Source organism: Trachemys scripta, chromosome 5 (assembly GCF_013100865.1).
Source record: "Trachemys scripta elegans isolate TJP31775 chromosome 5, CAS_Tse_1.0, whole genome shotgun sequence".
NCBI classification, from domain to species: domain Eukaryota; kingdom Metazoa; phylum Chordata; order Testudines; family Emydidae; genus Trachemys; species Trachemys scripta.
In genome coordinates, this window is record NC_048302.1 from 59689503 (window position 1) to 59707499 (window position 17997).

Below are 17997 nucleotides of genomic sequence, written 5' to 3' on the forward strand. Positions count from 1 at the left end.
GACCAGGGAGATTGAAGTGTTCACTTACTGGCTTATGTATGTCACCATTCCTGATATCCGATTTGTGTCCATTTATTCTTTTGCGGAGGGACTGTCCGGTTTGGCCAATGTACGTGGCAGAGGGGTATTGCTGGCACATGATAGCATATATAACATTAGTGGATGTGCAGGTGAATGAGCCCTTGATGGTGTGGCTGATGTGGTTGGGTCCTCTGATGGTGTCGCTAGAGTAGATATGGGGACAGAGTAGGCAACGATGTTTGCTACAGGGATTGGTTCCTGGGTTGGTGTTTCTGTGGTGTGGTGTGTAGTTGCTGGTGAGTATTTGCTTCAGGTTGGGGGGTTGTCTGTAAGTGAGGACAGTCCAAGGTGCTGTAGTCATAATGAACAGGTCGGATTATGAACAGGAGGCTGGCAGGCAACTCTCCAAGACCACATTCTACAGGCCACTATCCTCTGATCCCACTGAGGAATACCAAAAAAAAAACTACACCATCTGCTCAAGAAATTCCCAGCTACAGTACGGGAACAAATCTACATGGACACACCCCCAGAACCCTGACCAGGGGTATTCTATCTGCTACCCAAGATCCATAAACCCAGAAACCCTGGATGCCCCATCATCTCAGGCATTGGCACTCTTACAGCAGGATTATCTGGCTATTTGGACTCTCTCCTCAGACCCTACACTACCAGCACTCCAGCTATCTTTGAGACACCACTGACTTCCTGAGGAAACTACAATGCATTGGTGTTCTTCCTGAAAACACCATCCTGGCCACCATGGATGTAGAAGCACTTTACACCAATATTCCACATGAGGATGGACTACAAGCTGTCAGGAACAGTATCCCTGATGAGGCCACAGCACGCCTGGTGGCTGAGCTTTGTGACTTTGTCTTCACCCACAACCACTTCAGATTTGGGGACAACTTATACCTTCAAGTCAGTGGCACTGCTATGGGTACTCGCATGGCCCCACAGTATGCCAACATTTTTATGGCTGACTTAGAACAACGCTTCCTCAGCTCTCGTCCCCTAGTGCCCCTTCTCTACTTGCGCTACATTGATGACATCTTCATCATATGGACCCACGAAAAGGAGGCCCTTGAAGAATTCCACCTGGACTTCAACAATTTCCACCCCACCATCAACCTCAGCCTGGACCAGTCCACACAAGAGATCCACTTCCTGGACACTACAGTGCAAATAAGTGATGGTCACATAAACACCACCCTATACCGGAAACCTACTGACCGCTATATATACCTACATGCCTCCAGCTTCCATCCAAGACACATCACACGATCCATTGTCTACAGCCAAGCCCTAAGATACAACCAAATTTGCTCCAACCCCTCAGACAGAGACAAACACCTACAAAATCTTTATCAAGCATTCGTAAAACTACAATACCCACCTGGGGAAGTGAGGAAACAGATTGACAGAGCAAGACGGGTACCCAGAAATCACCTACTACAGGACAGGCCCAAAAAGGACAATAACAGAACACCACTGGCCATCACATACAGCCCCCAGCTAAAACCTCTCCAGCGCATTATCAACGATCTACAACCTATCCTGGAAAATGATTCCTCACTCTCACAGACCTTGGGGGGCAGGCCAGTCCTCGCTTACAGACAACCCCCCAACCTGAAGCAAATACTCACCAGCAACTACACACCACAGAAACACCAACCCAGGAACCAATCCCTGTAGCAAACCTCGTTGCCTACTCTGTCCCCATTTCTACTCTGGTGACACCATCAGAGGACCCAACAACATCAGCCACACCATCAAGGGCTCATTCACCTGCACATCCACTAATGTTATATATGCCATCATGTGCCAGCAATGCCCCTCTGCCATGTACATTGGCCAAACCAGACAGTCCCTCCGCAAAAGAATAAATGGACACCAGGAATGGTAACATATATAAGACAGTAAGTGAACACTTCAATCTCCCTGGTCATTCTATTACAGATTTAAAAGTCACTATCATTGAACAAAAAAACTTCAGAAACAGACTTCAAAGAGAAACAGCAGAACTAAAATTCATTTGCAAATTTAACACCATTAATCTGGGCTTGAATAGGGACTGGGAGTGGCTGGCTCATTACAGAAGCAGCTTTTCCTCTCCTGGAATTGACACCTCCTCATCTATTATTGGGAGTGGACTACATCCACCCTGATTGAATTGGCCCTGTCAACACTGGTTCTCCACTTGTGAAGTAACTCCCTGCTCGCCATGTGTCAGTATATAATGCCTGCATCTGTAACTTTCACTCTATGCATGTGAAGAAGTGAGGTTTTTACCCACGAAAGCTTATGCCCAAATAAATCTGTTAGTCTTTAAGGTGCCACCAGACTCCTTGTTGTTTTTGTAGACATTTGTAGAGTTTATGGTAGAAAGGTTTTATGGAAGTAAATGTTTCTTATCACTTGTCACATACTGGTACTGTTTCCAAATAAAAGATAGCAAATGACAAAATGCTACAATTAGGAGAAATGTCTGTCAGAACAAACCATTTAGATGAAGCAACTTTGGAATCAGATTAGGGCTATTTAAAATGGCTTATTATTGTCTTTAAAAGTGCCCATACATTTGAGCATCTCAGACACGGTGGAAATTTAGATGACAAATTGCAAGGTGCTGAGCTCCTGGAACAAACATGGACTTCAATGGGAGTTGAAGGTATTCAGCAGCATCTAACAGCAGATGCACAGCACTTAGCAGGATCAGGCTGTTCCACTTTGTATAAATAATTAAATACTCATAAGTTCAGAGAGAGAGAGAAAGATGGTTAGGGACCCACCTGGGAAAGGGGTGATCTGTATTCCAGTTGCTGTTCCAATTAATTTTAAATTATTTATGCAAAATGGAACAGCTCCAACAGGAGAGACTGAGAAAAGCCCATACAGACTGCCCTCTTGTCCAATGGTTAGTTAGGGCACTCATCTGTGATACAGAAGAACTGGGTCCAGGTCCCTACTCCAAATTGGGCAGAGGAGGGATTTGAACCTGGGTGTCCCAAATCCCAGATAACTGCTGGGTAATTTTGTAAAGTGCTGGGGAAGGGGGTTCCTCCCCTTCACCAGGTTTCTGTGGGAAAGGACTGACCTGGTATAGGTGCCTAACTCCAGGAGAGAGTTCCCAGCTGTGAATCATGAATAATGGAGGTACCTAAGTCCCTGAGGGGGCCTTAAGTCACCCCTCTCCACAGTATATTGCCATCAGGCAGTTTCCACCTCAGCATGCCAGCTTTTATGAATCTCACTTTTGGGCACCTAACTCTCCCCATGCATGGAATAGGGAGCTTGGGCACCAAACTCAGGGCTGTAGAGTCCACTGAGAATCAGGATATCTAAACGGGGGTGTGACAATGCTGAGCCTAAATTCCCTTTGCGGTTCTAGTCCTTCATAATCTATTGTCCAAGTCTTAAAATCCAAAAAATTCAAACAATTTGTTTTAACATTATCAAAATGAGACTTTGATTTTTCAATCCAACAACTATTTGTTCAGAATTTATTTTAATTCATTTAAGAAAAGGAAAAGTTTACAAAAATCTCAAAAAACTCATGTTTTGGTTTGAGTTAAATTAAATGTTTTTCAACCCAAAATGAAATATTTTGACTTTTTAGTTCACTGAACATTTTTAAAAAATTGTTTTGGGACAACTCAACAGGTTTTTTTTCTCCCTTCTGATTTTTCAGTTTGGCCAAAGAACCAAAATAAGTTATTCTCACAGTTCTGTTTTAAATATCAACAAAGTGGCATATAACAAGTTTCATACCAATAGTGAAATGGCTTGTTAAATTGTTGCCTGGCTGCATGGTGTAGGGTAGCCTCTGTCAGAGGAAACAATTTCCTTGAACTATAAGCATAAACAACACTTAGTAAATAAAACATTTTTAAAATGGGATTTATAAATGCAGTGATCTAGACAAGAATATAGACAACAACAAGGAAAAGGAAGGGACACCGGGGAGCAAGCAGGGCAGCTAGCCACAGAAGAAATACACCTGTTAGAGATATACAGAACTAGGTCAAGATGTACTCACATCACATGATTTAGCACAGGACAATCCCAAAAGAAAAGGAAGTGGGGAAAGGGATTCATGGCCTAGAAAGACGGGAGGATGACAAAATATGAAACCAATCAATCAAGATATGGATAGGACAGTATTAGAATATGAATATTACAGTATTATCAGCATTAAGAATGAATATTTAAAATTAGCATAACTGACAATGATTATGTAATGTATACATGTAAAGGAGCATGATGGACTGCAGAAGGTTTTGAAGAGATAGACCAGTTGTGTTAAAAGAAACCAGCCCTGCTCCCTACTGCATACACAGTAGGGCTGGATGAAAATTTTCCATCAAAACTGTTTTTTATTGGAAAATTGGGGGGTTTGATTCAGGTAAAACGTCTGCAGAAGGTGCCTTCTGTCCACAGGAAAAAATGGCTTTTCATTGAAAAAACAAAAACTTGATTTTTTTTTATGAAAAGTCAGCTTCCTGCAGAAAAAGAACCACTTTTAGGATGGAAAGCTGGAAAATAAGAACAAAGAAAATTATCTTCAGGAGATATAGAACATTAACCTGCCCACAACACCTCTACAGAATGAAACCCTCAGGACCTCTAGAGTCTAGCTGAGCTTAGCAGTCAGCTGCGGAGAAGAAATGGCATCCCAAAACGGGACGGACACCCATCACAGCTGTCACATAGCCACTCTGCTCCTTCAGAGTCAGGGTCTCTGATGCCACCTCCCATCTGTCATATCTGGGAGTGATGTAGAAGGAGAAGAGAAATCCTTGACTAAAGTGATGTCCAGAACAGAATGCCCCATTCATCTATTCTCCCACAGCCCTCTGTCTTTTTCCATGCCACTTCCCATCTATGGATCCCCTCCCAAATATAGACTGCCAAGAACTGCCCTGTTTTCAAATCTCTGCTTAAGACTCAATTCATCTGCCAGGCTGGCAAGAAACAAGTTAATAATGAAACCTTTTTACTGAGCCTCAGCACATGCCTGAGTAACTGCATGATCATCTGCACTGCTATAACCCTTCCACTTCTACTCTGTTACCCTCATTCCTTGTGTCACATCAAATTAGATTGCAGGCTGTTCAGGGCATGGGCCAGGTCTCTGTTGTTTTGTAAGGCACCTAGCACACTTTGAAGTACAGTAAAAATAATTATTAATGCATAAGGTGCAACTTGCACCTGCAGAGAATCCAATGGATGTTCAGGTGAGGATTACTAATGCTAGAGAGGTAGGCAAAGGGGATGGGCAGAATCTGAAAATGTAGCATAGCTTGAAAGAGAGAGGGTATATGGGACAGTGATAGAGCAATGAATTGGTGATGCAAGCTAAAGGTTTCCTAAGGAGTATTGTAAATTCAAACAACCCCATGCTTGTGTAAAGCTGCTTCAAAAAAACAGTGTCGACTAAGGAAAGGTGATGATACACATGCACACCAAACCTTCTCACTCCCTTCCAGCTGTGTGCCACAGAAGGGTGAACGAACAGCTATATCTCACTGCTCAGTGTATGGTTTTAAAGGCAGTAGTTTGGTCTGAGAGAGTTAGATTACTTTATGGGGCTAGAAACAGAACATTTAAATTAATCTGGGTTTAAATACCATCTCAGGTGATAAGTGAACATTGATTTGATCAAATGTAGTCCTTTGAGGATCATAAAACCTCCAAACTATCTAGCACAAAGTATGAGTGACAGTCTGTTCCAGACTGCAGCAGGAGGGTGGTTCAAGTCCTGCCCGGCAATTCCGCTCCCCCTCCCCCAAGGAAAGTGGAAACTAGAGACAGAGAAAGAGAATAGAATAAATACAACAGGGAGAAATCACACACATACACACTGTTATGGATGAGGATTGGACCTAAACAATATTTTTCATGAAATGGTGCCTATATATTGCCTGTTTACAGTAAAGTAGTAAAATCCATTCCCAGAGATGCTGCCTGGGATTTATTGATAAATTTGGTAGCATAAATAGATTGTCATTGTCCCTTCCTTTTGGTTCCAATACAGCCGTACTCCTTCAGGCAAACTCACACTGAAGTCACCTGTAAGGATAAGAGAAGTCAGTGGACTGGCTGAGTGTAGACTGCACGAGCCTTGGATTCATACACTCTGACATTGTGGTGGAGATAATAGGGGGGCAACTACCTCTCCCCGGTGCCCTTTAGATGTACATGTGGCACCTTTTCAAGCACATTATGCAATTGACCAAAGGAGATATACAAAGTGCATTTTTACACAGGGTTGAAAAGTAAGCCCAGTCCACACTCACCCAATAGTGGCAGCTCCTGTCCTGTAGGGCTAGGACTAGGCCTGGCTCCCCACTCTGGGCATTCCAACAGGGTTCATGGGGTCATGTGGCACTGTGATCCCATGTGCCATGGCCATGCACTCAAATTGGGCATTGCTGCTCCTCTGTAATGATGGGGGGAGGGGCAGGTCAAACCTGAATGACATTACAACCCCTTGCAGCAGGTCACAACACCCTGAATGGGGAGCCAGGCCCAGCCCCACAGGACAGGAGCTGCTGATGCCAAGTGAGGGAGAGGAGTGTTGCTCTCTTGCCTCCCACTCACACCCCAGGGTCTCCCCTCTATATGGGGCTGGAATTAGGGTTGTGGAGGGCGTTGCTGAGGTTGGTCGGTGCCCTCTTGGCACGGCAAAAAGGAGGCGATAGAGATGGTAACGGTGGAGGCAAGCACCCACTGAATAGGAAAACTCTACCAATAACTCATCTCTTCCCTGGTTGCAAAATCTGGCTCTGCCACTGCTCTGACAGACTTCCCAGAGCTCCGTACATATGGGGAAGAGATAAATGGCAGAATAGAGTGGATGTGGTTATTTTATTCTTATAAAACTTTCGTTTGTTACTGTCCAAGATGTGAACTCTTGCAGGAAAGAAGCCACAGTCACAGGCTGACACCTTAGCAGCAGGTTATTTGCTTTTTGATTTCCAAAGCCTATTTTGAGTTTGAGGAGAAGGCTTCAAAAATTTATTATTAGCGCTCTCTAATAGGGCATAAAATACTAGAGGTGCCTCTGTTGCTAGTCTGCAGCCTTCCCCAGGGTGCAACAATGTCAGTGATCAGAAGCCAGTAAGTGAACACTTCAATCTCCCTGGTCATTCTATTGCAGATTTAAAAGTCACTATCATTGAACAAAAAAACTTCAGAAACAGACTTCAAAGAGAAACAGCAGAACTAAAATTCATTTGCAAATTTAACACCATTAATCTGGGCTTGAATAGGGACTGGAAGTGGCTGGCTCATTACAGAAGCAGCTTTTCCTCTCCTTGAATTGACACCTCCTCATCTATTATTGGGAGTGGACACATCCACCCTGATTGAATTGGCCCTGTCAACACTGGTTCTCCACTTGCGAAGTAACTCCCTGCTCTCCATGTGTCAGTATCTAATGCCTGCATCTGTAACTTTCACTTTATGCATGTGAAGAAGTGAGGTTTTTACCCACGAAAGCTTATGCCCAAATAAATCTGTTAGTCTTTAAGGTGCCACCAGACTCCTTGTTGTTTTTGTCACAGACTGTTTCCTTCATTTTCACAAAAATTTCCTTTGCGATCAAAAACTCAAAACTAATGTTTTTGGTTCTGTATCAAAAACCTAGAAAAAAATCAAAAACATTTTGATGCAGAAAAATGATTTATCATATTTTTTTCCAAGGAAAAATATTGTCCCAAACCAGGTCTAGATTCATAGTAGGTACTCACAACATTGTGAACAAAACTGAGCTAGACTTTCAGGCATTTTAACTGGTTTAAAGTGTTGAGCATTGCCACTGTACAGTAAAGCCAACAATGGGGAAGAGTACCGGTAATTACTTTTCTCCCTTTTTCTGCTCGTTGTCAGCTGCAGTATGGAGCAGTGCCTGGCTGCATAGTTTGTATTGAGCCAAGTTGCTGTCACAATGAAGGAACTGTTCAGATGGCTGTAAACGCAAAATGTCAGTTGCCATTATGCTCAATTCTTTTGCTTATCTATTTAAAATGGGTTTATCTAGGATAACTTGCTCTGATGCTGCTGCCACACTTTCTTGGGGTGTCAGAACTGTAAGTTACCTTGTTACCTTCTGCTTCAGCAAGAGAGAGGTTTGTTGGTGCTAGATTGTGTGATAGATTCCTGTCACCCCCCGTCTGTTAGCCAGTAAAACAAACTCCTTAGGACTGCCAGTCTAAACTTTGCCTTTTAGGTTAACCCTTGGTGTACTTCACTTCCCAAATCTTCCCTGGAACTCCCTCTGCAACATCCAGCCCCTCTCAATGGATGTCCACAGAAATACCAAGTCTGCTGTCTCCAAAGAGATAGACAATATACACCAGCCTGTTGGCTCAGGTAAGGATACACACCTCACTTTAGTAAAACAGCACTGAAATGAATTTATAAAAAAAAGAATAAGTTTATTAATAGAGAACTCTTATAAGTGATACCAGAGATAATAGAAACAGAAAATGGTTGTAAATAAAAACAAAAAGAATAACGTGCTTCCAAGAGTCTACATATAACCTTAGCAACCTCCAAGCTGTGTCTAAAGCAGTTCTCTCACCTACAGTTACTTTTCAGTGTCACCAATCCACACAGTTAGGGATCCACTGTTCACATATGCGAAGAGTGCTGACCTCTTTGTTCCCGCAGTGATAAACAAAAGTATTCTCTCCCCTTCTTCTTATGGTTCAGAAACCCTTTGCCATGCGTTCTTTTGAAGTGGATCCCCAGATAAAGTTCTTCTCGTCTGCTGCTTTAACTCCAGTGAGCTGGCACCATGCTGTTTTCTCATCCTTCTGATTACTTGCTCTTCTGTTGACTTAAAATGCAATTGAAGCATCCTTTTTGTTGGTTTCACAATGTTAGTTCACAACAGATTCCCAGACAACCTTCTTTTGTCCAGGACAAACTTGTTTACCATGTCTGCCTACAAAACATATTTTAGGAATATATTTCCAGCACACATACATAATTCTTTAACACCATCCATCCATACACCACGCAATGACTTTAATGACCTGTGTGCCACCAGTATTTATTTGACACAAATACTCTTTACAGATAACGACTATAACAGCAATGTGCAGTGTGTTGGGCCTGATAGGGATTTACAGAACAGTGGACTCTCTGCCAGTTGGCATTGAGGGGCTCAAAGGTTCACAATTGCATCTTGTTGTCAAAGATCTAGATTGAGAGACACTAAACAGAGAAAAAATGAAGCTATAATACTCTCATGTTCTTCCAGGAGGCTCAATCCAGGCTGCAAGCGGTGTCAACCTCAAAAACATACATCAGGAAAAAGAAAAAGTGCTGCTTTTCTTCTCATACTTCAGTAACCCAGTGTTCACTCGAGAGATGTGTCAAAGTAACTGAGGAAAGGAGAAAGACAGTAAGCTAGCCAGAGACAATAATAAAACACAATAACTAGCAGCCAGGCTCACACCAACTCTTTATAATAGAATCATTCAAGAGAATCATTCTGCATCGAGAAAGCTCTAGCCTGTAATATTAATTTAACATCAGGACCAAAAATAACTACAACCCATAAAGACTACTAGACCATCACTGTACAATTGTCCTCAGTAGGGGCACTGTCCCAGAGAACAAAAATTCCTTTCCTGCTCCCACCTTTGCCCTGGTGTGGGGAATAAATTAATTCACTCCTTTTTGTGCAACAGCTTACTCACTCTCTACACTTAGGGTATGTCTACACTACCGTGGTAAGTCGACCTATGCTACACAACTCCAGCTATGTGAAAATCTCCCGTAGACTTACCTCACTCTTCTCTACACGGCTTTTAGCGACACGGCCATGTTGCTAAATGTCGGGCAGTGTAAACGCTGTTTGTCGGCACTTTTGAAGACAAAATACTTACATTCCCTCTGAGCAGGGTTCATATTGTTGACAGGAGAGCACTCCTGCCCATAACGAGCTATTTACACTTCCACTTGCCATGGCAAAACTTTTGTCTTTTTGGGGTGGGGGGCAGACCTTGGGCTTTTTTAAGCACCTGTGAACGACAAAAGTTTTGTCATTCAATTGGCAGTGTAGACAAAACCTTAGAGTCCCCTTCATTTAAAAAAAAAATTACTCTCCTGCAAATTTACATAATACTAAGAGAAATGACAGATGTTATCTGCTGTATGATAGCATTAAAGGAGTGGAACACAGATTATTTTGGTAAATATTTTTTATGCCAAGAGTCACCAGATAGTGCTGTTACACATAGTCTTGCAAATTCTTTTTCTTAGTGCACAAGCAAGCTTTTAGTCTAGAAAAAAATCATGGTGCTGATTTTCTGAGTAGGTTGTTTTTCGAGAAACTGTTGCAAGCAAAAAGGTTTGCTGCCTGCTAGAATCAGTTTTTGGTTCATCCTAGGAATTGAGCATTGGCGATTAGACTAAGATCCCCGAAAGACAGGATTGCCTGCATGTTGTTCATGATCACTTTTATTTCAGGACTGGTGTGTGTGTGTAAATAAAACAAGTTCTCCTCAGAGTCTACAGAGACTGTGTCACTTATTTCTCCTCCAATGGGAAGCTGAACTGCAAGGCCCTGACATCTGCTACTACTCAGCTAGTGCGTGATAGTACTAATAATATTCCAGACAAAGCATTCCAGTGCTCTGCACTATGCTCTCTCTTCACTATGAACACCACATAGTACATTGAAAAGTAACACACACAAAGGTAAAGGGAAAGATGTTTACTAACCACATTGAAAGTGAGAGTGCAATTTTGCACACACAAAAATGCAAATGCACGGAATTAAACCAACAATTTGAGCTGCTGTTTTTGCAAAATTTGGCCCTTAATATCTTGGCAATGAATGAGGATGTTCTGTTAAATAGTGCAGTACAACATGTTGCGTTTGTGTTTTTCTTTTCCTTTCTTTCATCAGCCTAATACTCTGCACCACCAATCAATAGGAAGTGTTCGAATAGATTGTTTACCCTGCTTCACCTAATGACTCAACTCCTTGCTGGATTTTATTGTTTCTTTCTTTTAACTAGTAAATCAGAGTGTGCATGTCCGAAAGGCAACATGCTAAACCACATTAAAATTGTATGGACTAGAAACATATTCACTGAGGCTGGTTTATTACCCTCAAGGATTCAAATGCATGATTCTTTAGCCCTTAATTTTTGTTTCCTGAGTGTTTCTTTCCCCTTTATTATGGTTCTTTTATAGAATGTTTTGACATCTGTATGGGTTTTTTTGTGTGATATGATGTATGAAGTATGGCATTTGTTCTTTTTTGCATCTTTTAAATCAAAAGTCATGATGCTTCATAGATTTTTATAAGCATCCAAAAGTTACGATACTTGTTTGACACAAATACAAGTTAAACACATTTTGGCTCCCTTCTTTCTAGTCTAGATTTGGCTTTCTTCTTTCCAATATAAACTTTTCCCAACAGAATTTAGCTACCCTACCTACCATCTTTTGGGATGAGTGTTGAAGGGACAAGTGGCCCACATGCTACCGTTCTCACTGGAATGTTAACTAGCTAAATATCTATTAGATGATGCATACATCCAAGTATGCACCATTAAAGAAAATTCTTAAGTTATTTAGAAGACAGTTGCGTTCTGGTCACACGCACCAGTCACATTACTCAACTTTGCAGGTTCTAGGATTTCATCTTTTAGTGTAGTTGAGCAAAAGAAGCTCTGGAGTGTCTTGTAAAGTTCCTGCTGAAATACTTAAAATTCTGATTAATAAAAGGAAATGAGTTTTTCTGATCAATTAGAACTTAGAGATGCAGATTTGGAAAAGGACAAAATAGAAATATAAGGACCACAGCCTGGAAACTATGTTGACTTACAGCAATTGAAGTTCTGGCCCATTGACTATGAAATCTAATGGACTGAATAAAAAAAGGTAGAGTTTCCTTACATATTAAATAAGAATTTTGTTAGACATGGACTATGGGATTGGAATTCTATTGCAGCATTTATTTTTTGCTAACTCTTCTTGCCTCTCTTCCAAATAAGAGTTTGCTTTGAATTTCTGGTGTTTAATCTGCTATATCCACGACCCTCTGTTTAAAGGGGCAATCAACTGGAAGAACAGATTTTGTAAAATGAACCAGAAAACTTCCACCTTTAATGAACTCTTCACAATCCCCAGGTTTCAAGAGAGAACCAAACAAGAAAAGACAGAAGAATCCATATTTCCTAATTGATTTCAAAGGCTCTGGAGACTTGGACAGCCAACCTAGGGGACAGCCAGCACAAAATTTGTTCTGGCATCCAGAGATCAGACAATTTTGAAGAAACTCTGCAGTCAATGAAAATAAAACCACACACCCTGAAACAAAGTTATTGGTTCTGGTGAAAGTATTTTTCTTTGGCCATATGCTTTCATGAACAATATGGAATGAAGTGGAAAAAAATTGCCATGGGATACACTAGGATATTGAAAAAAATCTTAGTAGTATGATGAAATAGGAGTCCAGTTCTAAGTCTTAATCCTTATCTTCAAGGTTGTCAGCGGCCTGGGCCCTGCCTATCTAAAAAGATGACCAGGCCTGCCAAAGGGGGAGGGGGCAAAGGGGTCAATTGCCCAGGGACCTGGGGGCATCAGCCACTGCAGTGGTGGCCAGGAGCCCCAGGCCCTTTTAAATTGCCCAGTGGGCCACAGAACTCCTAGGTGCGCACGACTGCTCTGGGCCCCGTGCTTTGGGGGGCCCCCCACGGGTGGTCCTGGAAGTGATGGATTTGTCACTTCCACCCCAGGCCCCTCCCCTTCAGGGACAGCCCTGGCCCTGGGACCCAGAATTTCTGTTGGTGGGCCTGAAGGTGATCAAAGCACTGCTATGAAGATTGTGGTAGATAACTTCACTCCTCGGGCACAATGGAACTTTCTACCACAAGGGTAAAACTCAGCTGAACAGGAAACAGAATTTTCTTGGGGGCTTGTCTGAGATGGGAACAAACTCCCAAAGTAAACAAGGATCATCACAAACTTCATCACCTTTTGCTTAAAATGCTAGGCACACTTCTTTGATCTGCCTTCTCTAAAATAAATGCATAGCAGTGTGAACTTTTAGAAACAGAAACCTGAAGACAACCCGTCCATCCCCCCAAAATCAAAACAGAACCCTACCAAAACAAAACACTACATTGCACACTCAATTATCCCCCGGGAGAGAAGATGAAAGAACAAATCACAGTTGATGGATGTTAGTCACATCACTTAATGCACTACTGGCAGGCACTCAGATACTGCAGTGATGAGGACTGTATACAAACCTCTCGACTAGAATTGAAGAATTATTTTAAAACCACAAAAGGCAGCAGCACACCTCAATAAGACTGGTGAAGAGAGCAAAGGTGGAAGATAAATTTAAAACACTGATATTTCATTCTGCTGAGGGCAGATCTCCCTGTAATGGCAAAAAAACAGCAGAAAGGTCAAAGTGTGCTAAACTGACAGTGAACCATTCCTAGCTGTGTAGGTCTCAGCATCTCATCCACAACTTTTCTTTCTGTATGGGGCTGTTTGCAAACAAGGGATTGGTGGCATTCAGAATGAAATGACAGAGTTGTTTTGTCATTGTCCCCATTTAAAAAATATTGTATCCAATTTGGGAGTTTACACAACTGATTGCTTGGTAGGATAATGATCTTGCACAAACTTTGGATAACATGCTATAGTGCAAATAATTCTCCATTACGGGGTTTCTTACACCTTCCTCTGAACTATCTGGTATATGTCTGTGTTAGAGACAGGATTCCAAAACAGATGGATGTCTGATTCTGATCAAACATGGCAGGTCTTATATTCCTAAATTCCTTCTAGAGTATATTTTGGCTTCATTTAACACGTGTCACATGAGAACATCATAAACCTTCTGACAGGTGAGAATTTCAAAGAAAAGTAATATAAAATCATGCTAGCCACTGCAAAAGCATAAGATTTAATGACTTTTTAAAATTATTATTTGAGTGGTATTTTCTCCTCTAGCTTTTCTCATTGCTGCTATTTGTTCACTTATTAAATTGTATAGGTCAAATTCACTCTGTTAAAATCATCTCATGCCCAAACAAAGTGAGGGTTCATAAGCAAACTGATGCATTCCCTAATAACTACAACAGACCCAGAGATAATCATCAGTACAAACAGACAGCAAATTAATATATCCCAGCATGAACATGGTAAAGAATACAGGATGAGACATGCTTGCTACAGAAGCCACACCCCAATCTATTAAGGATAGAGACTTCCATAAAAAATCAGTACCATCAACATATTTGTATGGGACCAGGCCTTCCTTTAAAAGAAAGTCACTGACTTTAACCCATGAGTTCTATTTTCTCCTTTCGGTAACTACCCCCAAAAAAGCCACATCTTTGGAATACAACTCTACTTGGGGTGGAGCAGAGAACATGAGCCTTCCAGAATGACACTATATGATGACTAATATCAGTAATTAATTCCTGTAAATTGCACCAAGATACCATGGAGATTAATGAGCTAAATATGTGTACAGATAGCTAGCTAGAGAGATTCTGGGAGATGATGAGGCACAACAGTGCCATACAATTAAGCTCAGCTTAGGCACATCAGCATCTGTAAGGGATGGAACTGTAAACACAGCTGCAGTACACCTAGGCCAGGTCTACACTATGAGTTTAATTCGAATTTAGCAGCGGTAAATCGAATTAACCCTGCACCCCTCCACACAATGAAGCCCTTTATTTCGATATAAAGGGCTCTTAATATTGATATCTGTACTCCTCCCTGACGAGGGGAGTATCGCTGAAATCGGTATTGCCATTTCGAATCAGTGTTAGTGTGGCCGCAATTCGAAAGTATTGGCCTCCGGGAGCTATCCCACAGTGCACCATTGTGACCGTTCTGGACAGCAATCTGAACTTGGATGCACTGGCCAGGTAGACAAGAAAAGCCCCGCCAACTTTTGAATTTCATTTCCTGTTTGCCCAGCGTGGAGAGCACAGGTGACCACGCAGAGCTCATCAGCACAGGTAACCATGCAATCCGAGAATCGAAAAAGAGCACCAGCATGGACCATATGGGAGGTACTGGATCTGATCGCTATATGGGGAGAGGATTCAGTGCTAGCAGAACTACGTTCCAAAAGACGAAATGCCAAAACTTTTGAAAAAATCTCCAAGGGCATGATGGAGAGAGGCCACAACAGGGACTCATATCAGTGCCGCGTGAAAGTTAAGGAGCTCAGACGGGCCTATCAAAAAAACAAGGAGGCAAACGGTCGCTCCAGGTCAGAGCCGCAGACATGCCGCTTCTATGCCGAGCTGCATGCAATTCTCGGGGGGGCCACCACCACTACCCCACCTCTGTCTGTGAATTCCAAGGAGGGGGTAATCTCAGCCACACCTGAGGATTCTGCGGGCAGGGAAGGAGGAGGAGGATGACGACGAGCTTGCAGAGAGCACACAGCACTCCATTCTCCCCAACGGGCAGGAACTTTTTCTCAGCCTGACTGAAGTACCCTCCCAACCCTCCCAAGGCAGTATCCAAGACCATGATCCCATGGAAGTGACCGCAGGTGAGTTTACCTTTCAAAATATAAAACATGGTTTAAAAGCAAGCGTTTTTTAATGATTAATTTGCCCTGAGGACTTGGGATGCATTCGCAGCCAATACAGCTACTGGAAAAGTCTGTTAACGTGTCTGGGGATGGAGCGGAAATCCTCCAGGGATATCTCCATGAAGCTCTCCTGGAGGTACTCCAAAAGCCTTTTCAGAAGGTTTCTGGGCAGTGCAGCCTTATTCCGTCCTCCATGGTAGGACACTTGACCACGCCATGCTAGTAGCAAGTAATCTGGTATCATTGCATGACAAAGCCTGGCAGCGTATGGTCACGGTGTTTGCTGGCATTCAAGCAACATCCATTCTTTATCTCACTGTGTAATCCTCAGGAGAGTGATATCGCTCATGGTAACCGGATTGAAATACGAGAATTTAATTAAGGGGACAGAGGTGGCCATTCCTACTGGGCTGTTTGCCTGTGGCTGAAAAGAAATCCTTCCCTGTAGTTAGCCAAGCTGGGGGGGGGGGGGTAATTGGCGTTGAGCTTTTTGCATTTGGCTAGCAGGGATCTTCTCTGATACCAGCCACACGGTGGGGGGAGGAATAAAGCGATCATCCCAGAGAATTGGATGGGTGGGGAGGTTAGTTTTCTGCTGCTGCAGGTTATCAGGAAAACTGCAGCACTCAACGGGCTTTGCTTGGTATGTGGGAAAGGAGGGCACAGAAGCCGAAAGACAATGGCTTACCATGGCAGCATGCAAGCCGAATTCTGTTGCCCGGACCTGCGTCTGTGATCTCTAACACCAAAGCCACGGGCACTCAATATTAAGATGCAAAATGTGACCTTGCACTGAAATAACATGTGCTATGTAATGTGAATAGTGTTGTTCACCATGAAAAAGTATAAGCATTGTTCTGTAAAATGTATCTTTTTAAATACTTCTCTCCCTTTTTTTCCCTTCCTCCAGCAGCTGCAAATTTTTCAAGCCTCCCTCCTCCGTCCCGAAGACTATCTCAGATAAGGCGGAGGAAAAAAAAGGACGCGAGACGACATGTTCTCAGAAATCATGGAATCGACCCGCAATGAAAGAGCTCATCTGAATGAGTGGAAGGACATGGTATCAAAGTACAGGAAAGATGCCAATGAACGTGAGGACAGGAGGGACCAACGTGAGGAGAGGAGAGACGCTCGAGATGAGAGGTGGCAGCAGGAAGATCAGAGGAGGCAGGATGCAACGCTGGGGCTGGTGGAGCAAACAGACATGCTCCAGCGTCTGCGTGGAGCTTCAGGAATGGCAGCAGGATCACAGAGTGCCGCTACAGCCGCTGTATAACCACCCTCCGCCCCCCTCACCATGTTCCATAGCCTCCTCACCCTGACGTGTAAGAACGCGGGGGGGGGGGGGACGAAGCTCCGTGCACCCTCCTATTCCACCCCAGTGGACAGCCCAAGCAAAAGGCTGTCATTACTTTAACCTTTTTTTAGTGGCCTTTTCCTTCCCTCCGATCCTCCTCCCAAACCCCACTTAGACTACCTTGTCAGTTCTCTCCCTCTTTTTATAATCAATTAATAAAGAATAAATGATTTTTTAATGATAGTGCCTTTATTTCCTTTGAAAGCAAGCTATGATTGAAGGGGGAGGGTGGGTTGCTTACAGAGAATGAGTCAATAAAGGGGGCGGGTTTTCATCAAGGAGAAACAAACAGAACTTTCACACGGTAGCCTGGCCAGTCATGAAACTGGTTTTCAAAGCTTCTCTGATGCGCAGCGCTTCCTGGTGTGCTCTTCTAATTGCCCTGGTGTCTGCCTGTGCGTAATCAGCAGCCAGGCGATTTGCCTCAGCCTCCCACCCTGCCATAAAGGTCTCCCCTTTACTTTCACAGAGATTGTGGAGCACACAGCAAGCAGCAATAACAATGGGAATATTGGTTTGGCTGAGGTCTGAGCGAGTCAGTAACATGCATCAGCGACCTTTTAAACATCCAAATGCACATTCCACCACCATTCTGCACTTGCTCAGCCTGTAGTTGAACAGCTCCTGACTCCTGTCCAGGCTGCCTGTGTACAGCTTCATGAGCCATGGCATTAAGGGGTAGGCTGGGTCCTCAAGGATAACTATAGGCATTTCAACATCCCCAACAGTTATTTTCTGGTCCGGGAAGTAAGTCCCTTGCTGCAGCCGTTTAAACAGAGTAGTGTTCCTGAAGACGTGAGCATCATAAACCCTTCCCGGCCAGCCCACGTTGATGTTGGTGAAACGCCCCTCGTGATCCACAAGTGCTTGCAGCACCATTGAAAAGTACCCCTTGCGGTTTATGTACTGGGTACCCTGGTGCTCTGGTGCCAAGATAGGGATATGGGTTCCATCTATCGCCCCACCACAGTTAGGGAATCCCATTGCAGCAAAGCCATCCACTATGACC